At 37.5% G+C, this 10,959-nt stretch overlaps 1 long non-coding RNA gene across 3 annotated transcripts in view; it reads left to right on the top strand.

Moving 5' to 3' along the window:
• LOC140602837 (uncharacterized) overlaps window positions 1–10,959 on the top strand; it is a 134,899-nt gene that overhangs the window by 46,026 nt on the left and 77,914 nt on the right. For all 3 annotated transcript variants that reach the window (XR_012005771.1, XR_012005773.1, XR_012005772.1), the window contains exons 2-3: window positions 1,933–1,973; window positions 3,748–3,795. This is a non-coding gene — a long non-coding RNA (uncharacterized lncRNA). The remainder of the gene's footprint in view (window positions 1–1,932; window positions 1,974–3,747; window positions 3,796–10,959) is intronic.

Genomic DNA, 10,959 nt, shown 5'->3' with positions numbered 1-10,959 from the left:
TTAAAAATATATATATATATTCTTGGTCATTAAAAGTGGTCTAAGCAATTTAATTTCACTTGCATTGGCACCTGGATTAGAATTTGTAAAGTGTTTAGTGTCCAGGTACTTGCTCCAGTCACTTCAACCCTAATTGATTTCTCCGCAGTTGCAAAACATCCTGACATGCTGGCCCCTCCAATGCTTCTTTCCGCTCCCAGCTGTCTCTGTTGGACACATTTTAGTTAGCATATTAATATTTCTTTGTTTTATTCTTTAAATTCATATGAAAATGAACCCTGAGGGATTTTAACAGTTAACTCCTATTGGGAATGTCTAGAGTTCTGCTTTCCTTTAATTTTTTTTTTTCTTTTTTTAAGATTTAAAAACCTAAACACCTGTGGGCTCTAATAGGCCTCCCTCTTTGGTGTGTTTCAGGTAATGAAAATGGCTCTGAGGAGAGAGAAATCATTCTTTATGATTTGTGGCTGCTCATTGATCTCATCCAGTAAGGGCCTGACTTCAGAGGAGAAACAGTCTAGACAGGAAGAGGGAAGTGACAGCTATCAGGAAACAACAGGCAGAGCAGAGCTCCCTGTGGTTCTGTGGATTTAACCTCTAGACAACCACATACTATGGGTCTTGGCATTTAAAAAAGATTAGTAAAGCTGAGGGAGCTAAATAAATATTAATGGTCACATGCAAACAAGCTGTTCCTGCTAAGAGGCTGTTATAAGCCAAGCATTTTCTCTAAAAGGAAAGAAGTTTGTATTAGGGATTCCTATTGGTCTTATGCAGACTTACTATCTGTCAAATGAAATTAGAATCGGATTGGAAGAGACTTAAGCTTTTTTGAGAATCTAGCCTACTCACCTATTCAGATAGGTGCTATAACACACTGCTACAGAAACATCTTCAGTTTTATTTGAGGAGAATATTTTGGAAAATACTCTGTTGATGGAGACTGTGAGAGGATCTGATTTTGTTTGGCCAACCTAAACAAATCTACCAAATATAATTTTGTCTACCTACTGTTTGTCTAGTATTTGAATATGATAACATTATTAAGAGTGTGGTAAATTGCATAATTGGTCCCAATTCTTCATCTTGTCCCTATTATACCCTTTGTTGGATGACTTTGAAGTTCCTCCTACTGAAAGAGTAGAGAGACATCGAGTGACCGATTGGTCCTAGTTAACCTAGGCCTTTCCTGGTGCTAGCATTAAAATTTCTGTCTTCAGAAGCTCCTTCATCTCAGGAAACCTGGGATTATTGGTCACCCTTAGCTAAGTATATTTTTATATCCTTTTACATTGGGGTTGGTCATGTGACTTGCTTGGCCAATAGAATGAAGGAGAAATGACAGTGTGTCTATTTTGAGCGTAAGGCATTAAGACATTACATATTTGCGCTGTCTGTACCTCTGCCATCACTATGAGAAGGACACACCCTGATTATCCCTTTGGTCCAAGGAGGATGAGGGGTGTGTGGGGGAGACCAAACTCAGTAGAGCAGCCTAGCCAAGCCTGGTTTACATCAGCCTATCCACAGCAAAGCTATAGTTGCATGACTGATAATAAATTGTTATTTTAAATCACTGATATTTGTCATGCTTTATAACACAGCAATGGTTGACCTACACAATTCAGTGTTATTCGTATCAGGCAATGGGCTAAAGTTTTACATAGGGAATCCCTGGGTGGTTCAGTGGTTTAGCGCCTGCCTTGGGCCCAGGGCATGATCCTGGAGTCCTGGGATCGAGTCCCACATCGGGCTCCCCCCATGGAGCCTGCTTCTCCTTCTGCCTGTGTCTCTGCCTCTCTCTCTCTGTCTCTCATGAATGAATGAATGAATGAATGAATGAATAAATAAATAAATAAATAAATATAAAAGTTTTACATAGATCAGCTCCTGCTACCATGCCATGAAGTAACACTTGTTATTCTTTTACAGTTGGGAAACTGATACATAGAAAGATGGAGCAAGTGCCCAAGGTAAACAGTAGAGCTATTTCAAATCTGTTTCCAACATAATCCAATACGCTGAAGTTTTAAAAAGTTATCTACTAATACAAGCTGACTGTGAAAGATTTAAGCAAGTCAGAAATATAAACAAGGAAAACTAAAATGCCATCCTCTTCTCTCCCCCACTCCCTGACTTTCTCATTTCTCTAATTCTTCCTCTCTGAGGTTATCACTATTACTCTTTAGGCATGAATCCCTCTGGATGATTTTCTGTGCATTTTTCAAACATGTTTATTAAAATTCCATGTAAAGAGATTACCTATTGTTCTGTAGTGTCTTCCCCTTGGATAACTTGGACATCCTTTTACAGCAATCCATACAGAGGCACTTTCTGCTCTTCTAACAGCTGCACATCACTCCATATGATGGTGGTATCAGAATTTGAGTTTTCTTTTAATGATAAACATTTCAATTGATTCTAATTTTTCACTATTCGAAACAATTATTCCATGAACTTTCTTGTCATTTATCATTGTGCACATATGTATTCATATAGAAAGATTCCTAGAAATTAATTTTGTTCACAGCCAATTACATATTAGTGTTAATAATTTTGTTGTTTAATTGAAATACTGTGCGCAAAATAAAAAAAATGTAAAAAAATAAAAATAAAAATAAATTAAAAAATGTAGACCAGTACTTGTGCACCAGTAGCAAGTATTCCTCGGATACTGAGTTCTCTTTCCTGATCCTCCTTCCCTTGTTGGAAACATTTTATAAGGCATTTGTGGCAGCCTGTAAAATGCATTAGCTGTACCTGTTTGTCATCAGATGAAGTGGGTTGTGTTGCTACCAGCTGTTGAATTTGTTGATCTTCTACTTCACATAGCATGGAGGATTCTTTGGAAGTTTTACCCACTGTCTTAAAAGACTCCATAAACTGCAGGTGTTTGTTGCTTAAGCAACAAGTCGGTGATGAATTTCTTTCATGGACACATTTGTCCAATTACAGAATGAAATCATGGTACACACTTGGGGTACACAGTCACTTTCAGGCAGGCTCAGTCACTAGATTGCTTTAAACTGTATAGACTTTGCCATTTAGACTGTTAATAAAGGGTCTCATCTGAAAAGACTCAAAAGTCTCTGTTTCATATAGGTTCCTCTGGCTGGAAGGAAAAACTAGAGGCAGATAGAAGGAGTTTAAAAAGAGCAGGAGAGAAAGGGATGGGGAGGGATGGTATTAACATGTATTACATGCCTGCCATGGGTCAGGAATTCTTTCTTTGATTCAGAGCTATTGAGAGTCATTCATGTGCCGGACATAATGCCAAGCATTGGGTAGACAGAAATAAAAAAGGCAGTCCCTACCCTCACATAGCCTATGGTACACAGGGGAGACACCTATAAAAGGCAACAATCGCTATTAGAGAACACTCAAAGCAACAGGAGCACATAGAAAGGGTGCTAATGCTTCTAGATATTCTGGGTAGATGTTCTAGGGTGTGTGGCTTTTGTACTGAGTGGGGGTCGGGAGGTCCTGAGCTCCCTTCCTATTTAGACTGGAGTCCATGACTACCATGTTTCATGCATGAACCCAAGCAAAGTAGTTGACAACTAGTTGGGGCTCATCAAATGCTACTCTTAGTTATCTGCTGAGCCACTCTACCAAGTGGAGATCATCAGCAGGTGCTTGAAACTGAACAGTGGAAGAATCAGGGCTGGTTTTACAAAGAAAGCACTGCCATCTTAGGTAATGATGACAGCAACAGCATGGCATTTGCTCTATCGTATTCTGTCCTAGGAGCTTGGTGAATATTGAATTATTTAATCTCCACAACAAGACTACAAGGTAAGTTACAGTTTTTCTTTTTTTTAAATAATTTCTTTTTGAAGAAAAATTATAACTATGTCTATCTCTATATATATCTCACACATACAGAAAAGGGCGTAAGTCCTAAGTGTACATTTCAATGAATTTTCATCAATTAAACATACTTGTGCAATTTTAACTCAGATAAAGAAGTAGAACATTGGTAGCATCCCAGAGGCAGCCCTACCTCATTATTATCTCCTCCCCCCACAAAGCTAATCACTCTCTAGACTTGTTATCATAAAGTAGGTCTGCCTATTCTTCAACTTTATATAAATGAAATCATATACTCTTTATATAAATGAATCTGATACTCTTTTTGCATCTGGCTTCTGTGGCTCAACATTTTATATTTGTGAGATTTCTCTACAGTGTTGCATGGAGCAGTAATTTATTCATTTTCATTGCCGTTACTATTCCATTGTATGATTACCCTGAAATTTGTTTACACACCTCTTAATTTAAAAAAAATAATAATAAAAAATAAAAATAAATTGAGCTGTTTCTCATTTGAGGCTATAACGAATAGTGATGCTACTTCTGTCTAACAATATACATGTGAGATTATATACTTAGCTCATATATATATATATATATATATATATATATATATATATATATGATATATAGTATGTTGATTTCTGTTGGTTTGCATACCTAGGGGTGAGATTGCCAAATTGTAAGATATGTTTATGTTCAGCTTTAGCAGACCCTGCCAAACCATTGTCCATAGTGATTGTGCCAGTTATCTTTGGCATGACGAGACTTCTCTCTTATCCCCTAGTCCAGCCTGCCCTTGGTTCTGTCCTGCATTGCAACAAGCCTAATATGCATATGTAGGCTTTGTAAATACAATCACCCCTTGGCCACCCCTAGGATCAAGATTTGCACATGCTCGGAATGTGATCCGCTTGAAAAATGGATGTAAGAAAGGACCATTCAGGCAGGAAATTCTGAAGTCTTGAGTGTCTGGACTGTTATCTAGGGGAGGAAGGGACACAGGTTCTAGTTGGGTATGTTCTTGGGCTCCATGGACTCCTTACTCCATAGGATGGAACTCCAAGAGTGGATCCCTCTTGACTGGGTCTGGGAACAATATTGTGAGTCCCAGAATATCCACTTCTTCATCAAGGCTTGGTATTGTTAGTCTTCTTTATTTTAGCCATTCCACTGGGTAACTGGTGGCATCTCATTGTGGGTTGAATTGATGATCAATGAGGTGGAACATTTCTTCTTTCCTTTTTTTTTTTTTTTTTTTTTTTTGCCATTTAGATATGCTCTCTTGTGAAGTGTGTGTTCAGCTGTTTTCCACAATTTTCTATTAGGTAGTTCATTGCTATTATTATCCCCACTTGACAATGGGGAATCTGAAGCACAGAGAGGAAAAACAATTTTTTTCCAATAATTTGAATCCAGGACATCTGACTTCATAGTCTACTCTCCTAATCCACTCAGATGGTCAGACAAGGAACCCAAATTGGAGTTTTTCATCTGTTCTGATTCACTCACATATTTCTTGGGCTTCCCTTAGATGTGCTCAAGATGTCCAAATAGAGACCACGTTAGGTGGTCCAATCACCACAAACTTGATGGCTTAAAATAGCAACATTTATTCCCTCACACTTGTAGGGCTCAGAAGTTCAAAACAGGGTTTATGAGACTGAAACTGAGGTTCTCTCCATGGAGGTTCTTGAGGGGGGGTCCCTTTCCTTATCCGTTCCATCTTGTATGTTGCTATATTGACTTGACTCATGCCCCATTGCTCTTATCTTCAGGACCAACCCTTCAAATTTCTCTCTGCTTCTTCACATCACCTTCTCCTTTGCAGTTAAATCTTATTCTGTCTCCCTTTGGACATTTGTGATTGCATAATTACAAATGGATAGTCTCTTTTCATCTCAAGATCCTTAACACAATCCTATCTAGAAAGACACTTTCTCCATACAAGATAATAGTCATAGGTTTCAGGATGAGAAAAGAGATATCTTTGGGGCCACTATGAGCCTATCCTATCCTTTCACCAGTTTAATTCAATATGTTCTTGCCTGTGAAGGTTTCGACTTGGAAATAAACTGGTTCATTGCCTAATTCACTTCTGGTTATTATCAGTCAAAACATTCAGAAAATGTCTGCTCAAAAATTTCCGTCTCTGTAGTTCCCATGAACTCCTTACTTATGTAGGATCTGTCAAAGTGCTGTAGGCAGTCACAAGGGATAGTTAGAATTTATGTTTTACCTCAGATATAAATTCTTTAGATGATTCATGGGTTTTTTTTTTATTTTTTTATTTTTTTATTTTTTATTTTTTATTTTTTTACTATAAAACCACCTTTCTCGGAAGCTTTCTTTTCTAGGAAACTGATATGCTTTCAGATTTTCTATTTAAAAAATACCTCCCTGTGCCACTTCTGTTATGTTCATGTAGTGAATCTTGGGCAGGAGTGACAGGAAGCTCACTTCCGTGCGAAGGCTGGCCAGCCCTGGGACACCTGTTGTGCTGGTGGCGAACATGAGATGTCTAACAGGTGCTGCCCCTTCCCTGGCTGCCAGGTGGGAGACTCAGCTGCTCCATAGACCCAGGATCTTTGTGGCTTTATCCAGAGGCCTGGAGTTTCCTCTCATCCTGCTTTTCATCTTCCGCATGATTCACATTGTGTGAGGCTTTAACTCTGGGTCCCCAGGAGAGCATTTTTATTCTGTAGCCATTCATTGTTAGTTCATTCAACATGTGTTGGTCAAGTGCCTACTGTATATGTGCCAGTTCGCTGGAAGCTAGGGACATAAGAATGAAAGAAGCATAGATCTTGCCCCCAGGGTATCAACTGTTTGGTTAAAATATGATAAGTTTGCATATTAGATTTTTTTAGCAGCTACTGACAGGAACCAAATTCACACTGATTTAAACATTAAAGGGAACATTTTGATTTGTATCATGGAAAAGTCCAGGGATAGTACTGTGTATCAGTCAGAGCCCAAACAGAGAAGAATTCAGTCAATGAAAAGTATGCACACACATGCCCACCTACACAAGCACACAGTAAATGATTTATTGCAAGAATTTGACCAAAGTGATTGTAGAGACTGGTTAGCCAGTTTCTGTAAGGCTGTTGTCTTTCTTTCTGATGCTGGCTCTTAAAGATCTCAGTTTGGAAGATGAAATGGTTTACATATTTTTTAAATAAATATATGTGGGAGATAAAGGAAAAAAAAAGTGGTAAAACAAGATTAGGTCTTGAGAGATGTGGAGGGAGTGTTTGCTGTGTTCCACTTAAGGCCTAGAAGGAGCATTAGAGATCAGTTGGTCTCAAATGCGGTTTTTCTTTTTATTTATTTATTTATTTATTTAATTTTTTAAATTGGAGTTCAATTTGCCAACATATAGCATAACACCCAGTGCTCATCCCATCAAGTGCCCCCCTCAGTGCCTGTCACCCAGTCACCCCCACCCCCCTCCCACAAATGTGGTTTTTCTAATTGCTCTTTAAGTATGTCTAGCCACAACCCCTTCTCAATCAGACTTCACAGTTAAAAAAATAATCTTATTATGGAATAGATATTTATGATATTTTTTTGAGAAAACCAATTACTATTAGAGTTATCACTAAGGAAAAACAGCAAGGGCATTATCAAACAAGACAGCTTGGGCCACTGGATCACCCCAACGTATTAGAAGGACTTGTAAATGTTGGGAGGTGGAGGCATAGGCCTAGTATGGGCCTGGAAGTAGGCAATGTGCTCAAAGGGTGGTTGTGGGCAGGAATCTGAAATGATTCAAAATAACAAATAGAGACTGGAAGGAAGAGGTCTTGGTTTTATATAAACATATAACAAAACTAGCATTAATTGAGCACATAATGTCAAGCACTGTTCTAAGTACATTCTATGTATTAAGTTATCTAATCCTCAAAGCAATCCTTTATAGGATAAAATATATCCACTTTACAAAGGAGATATTGAGGCACACAGTAAGTGGCAGAACTGGGTCTCTGTACTTAGGCTCCAGGTCTACAATCCTAAGCATTACACCATGATCCCTGTAAATCAAAGTATGAGAGTTGGATAACTTCTGGGGTTATTCTCCCGCTGATTCTGGTGAAGGCATCACCATTAATAAATTACGTGACTTTATTTTCTCATTGTATAATCTATTTTTGCATGGTTGACATCAGGGTCTGGAGGACACTCTGGAGAGGGAGAAGTCAGAAACTCAGGCTCATCTATAGGATGTCCTGAGCAACCCAGCTCAGTATTGGAGCATGTGGAGAGTCTCTTGCTTAGATTTCCGCCAGTTGTCCTTTACACCGCCCTGGAGAACTGGACCCACACACAGAAGGAAGAAGACCAGGGGTCACGACTGTTTCATGTAAATAACTAGTAAACTGAACATTCAATATTCTTTTTATCTTCCACAATTCTTTTATACTTGATTCACTACAGGCAATGTTTCCTTGTTCCTTGAAAACTGCAGAAGGCCCCATGGTTTCTGTTCATTTTTACTTAATGAACTAATTGACAGTGGTCCATTTAAGTTGCAAACAGTATAATTTCACTATTGAGAATGTCAAGCCCTATTTTAGGTTAAACTTCAGTGGATTCCTATAATCTAGAAGAGAACATCTGACACTTATATCAGAGAAGCATTTCTAACAGCCAAAGATGGGGAGAGGGATATCCCTGTGGGAAGTAGGGTCTCACTCTTGGCATGGGCTCTAGGGATGTGCCCCTTGATTGCTTGTAGCAGGTGAAATTTTCCTTTGATTTCTTAATTTTAATTAAACATTCACATCAGCCTTTTATTTACCTCCAGAACATATCAGTATTAAAGAATGTTAAAATGTTTAAAATTATCCTGGGAAAATTACTATACTTCTCTTTTTCCTACCTCCCCAATCTCAAAATATAGTTTAGAGTTAAAGAAACCTCACATTGATCCTCTTCAACTTGATGACTGCCTCCAGGTTGATAAGCCCAGGCTAAGCCTATAGCACCAAACTCAAACCCATGGCATTAAAAAATGCCCAAGAATCAAGTACATATGTCAAACTTTAGCATCTGCTTAAAGTCTGCAGTGGAGACAGAGATGTCTATTATATAACATTACATAATTTTTGATGTTTCATATTGATGAAACATAAACCAAATTAAATGAGAATTAAAGCAAAATCTACTGTCTCACTGCTACCTGGGAATCCAAAATTTCTCTTTATACTTGTTTTATCATTTCCTGGAAAGAATATGCAGATTTCCAATTTCAAGTATTAACTAATTCCAATCCTCTGCAAGAAAATTTCTTTTCATTTTCTTCTTGTCTGAGTCCCATCCCTTTTGATGAATTTAAATTTCCTCTCCTACAGAAATTCGTGTCAAATATCCTTATTCCTCATTTAACTACTTCATCTTCTAAACAGCTGAAATATCTATGTGCTGGCCCACTCTTGCATCCCAATCTGCCAATCATTGTTATTTATCTGTTTCCTGATGTTCCTTTTTCTCTCCTGTTAATTAGTAAGTGCCAGAAGAAGCATTTAAAATGTATTTGTTGAAAAAATAAGTGAAGGCCATTGGAAAGCACTTATAAACAGACTATGTGTATGCATGCTCATACTTACCATGTGTTTGCCAACATATATGTGAAGAATTATAACTGCATGGAAAGATACTTATGATGTAATGCAAAAAGAAAAGGTCAGAATGCAAAACCTTTATACAGTCTTGTCTCATTAAATTCTGTACAAGTGCAACTTAATAACTAACTGCATGATAGTTCATCATTTGGATATGAACTGATAACCCTTTCAGAAAGAATGGAGCCATTCTTAAATGAATTCAGAAAACTAATACAAAATGATAGAAGCTTGTCTATTTCTTCATTCTTCTTCCTATCATAATGTCTTTTTTTTTTTCTAGCACTTTCCAACATTCAGAGCATGTTTAGGGAACCTATAGCCTCTGTTTACAGATGTTTTCAAACTGGATATAATAGTCAATATTCAGAGTTATAAGCATCAATATTCCAAAAATAAAATGAGGAAAGGTAGAAATTCATAAACTTCCTTCATGCAGTTAGAGCTTCAAGAGTTAAAACACCTTACTTGTTTATCCTCCAGTGTCTGCTACAATATTTCTCTTTGCAATGGCATTAGAGTCATGATTAAATATCATCTTCTTCCTGAACTCTGTGATTTCCTTAAAGTCAGTGCACAGATCAACGGGACTGAATAAAGATACCTGGGAGAGGCTTTAAAAAAATCAAGCAAACAAGAAACTGATTCTGGGGCCCTGATTCAATAAGTCTAGAGTGGGGCCCCCAAATCTGTATTTTACAAAGTTTCCTAGGAGGTTCTGATGAATAACCAGGTTTGGGAACCACTGCCCAGGGGAGCTGTAGTGTAATCCAATTATTTTCTGGTAGCATGAACGAAAGAGGTGAAGGTAGATCTTGATTTATTGGGAGAAACATAGATTCCCCAGAGAGACTCTCCCTGGAAGACATTTTAAAAACCTATTTCAAGATATTATTTCCCTGGGGTGTTTTGATTGTCATTCTAAAGCCATGGCATAGATTTGATGAACTTTGCAGGTCACTTCCAACTGTCCAATTTTATAAAAATGTGCTTAGTTTTGTAAATGTTACAATGATCTTTAGAAAAGATTTTCCCTCCAGAAAAGAGCGCATTTACTTCACACCCATTAAGCTAAGCGATCATGACATGTTCACACCCCTGAGCACATTCAGTTCTTGATAGAAAATGAGACATTTATTGTGGGCACATAAAGACATTGGAGATTTTATTGCAGCTCTCATTTCTAAAAAAAATCTATATTACACATAAAACTAATATTTATTTCCTTCATTTTGTAGATAATTTACTTTGTAAAGGACATACAACAATTTTCCTAATTTAACACAAGAAATGACTTGTTTTGAACAGATGCCTCATTCTAATCCAATTTTATGGTACTCTTAACTTCTTCGTAGTAATTTTTTTTCTACAAAACAATCATTTTAACCCAAGATTTAATGTATTTTACAATATACAAAGCTCTATGTCCCCAATTTTCAATTCTAGTAAGATCCTACTTAGAGGAATTATTATTGCACTGGGAAGTTGTTATTTTTGGGTAGGCACCACTCCTGTGTGC

This window comes from Canis lupus, chromosome 13 (assembly GCF_048164855.1).
Source record: "Canis lupus baileyi chromosome 13, mCanLup2.hap1, whole genome shotgun sequence".
Classification (NCBI taxonomy): domain Eukaryota; kingdom Metazoa; phylum Chordata; class Mammalia; order Carnivora; family Canidae; genus Canis; species Canis lupus.
Note: the sequence above shows the minus strand (reverse complement) of the source record. Positions and strands in the feature narration are given on the sequence as shown.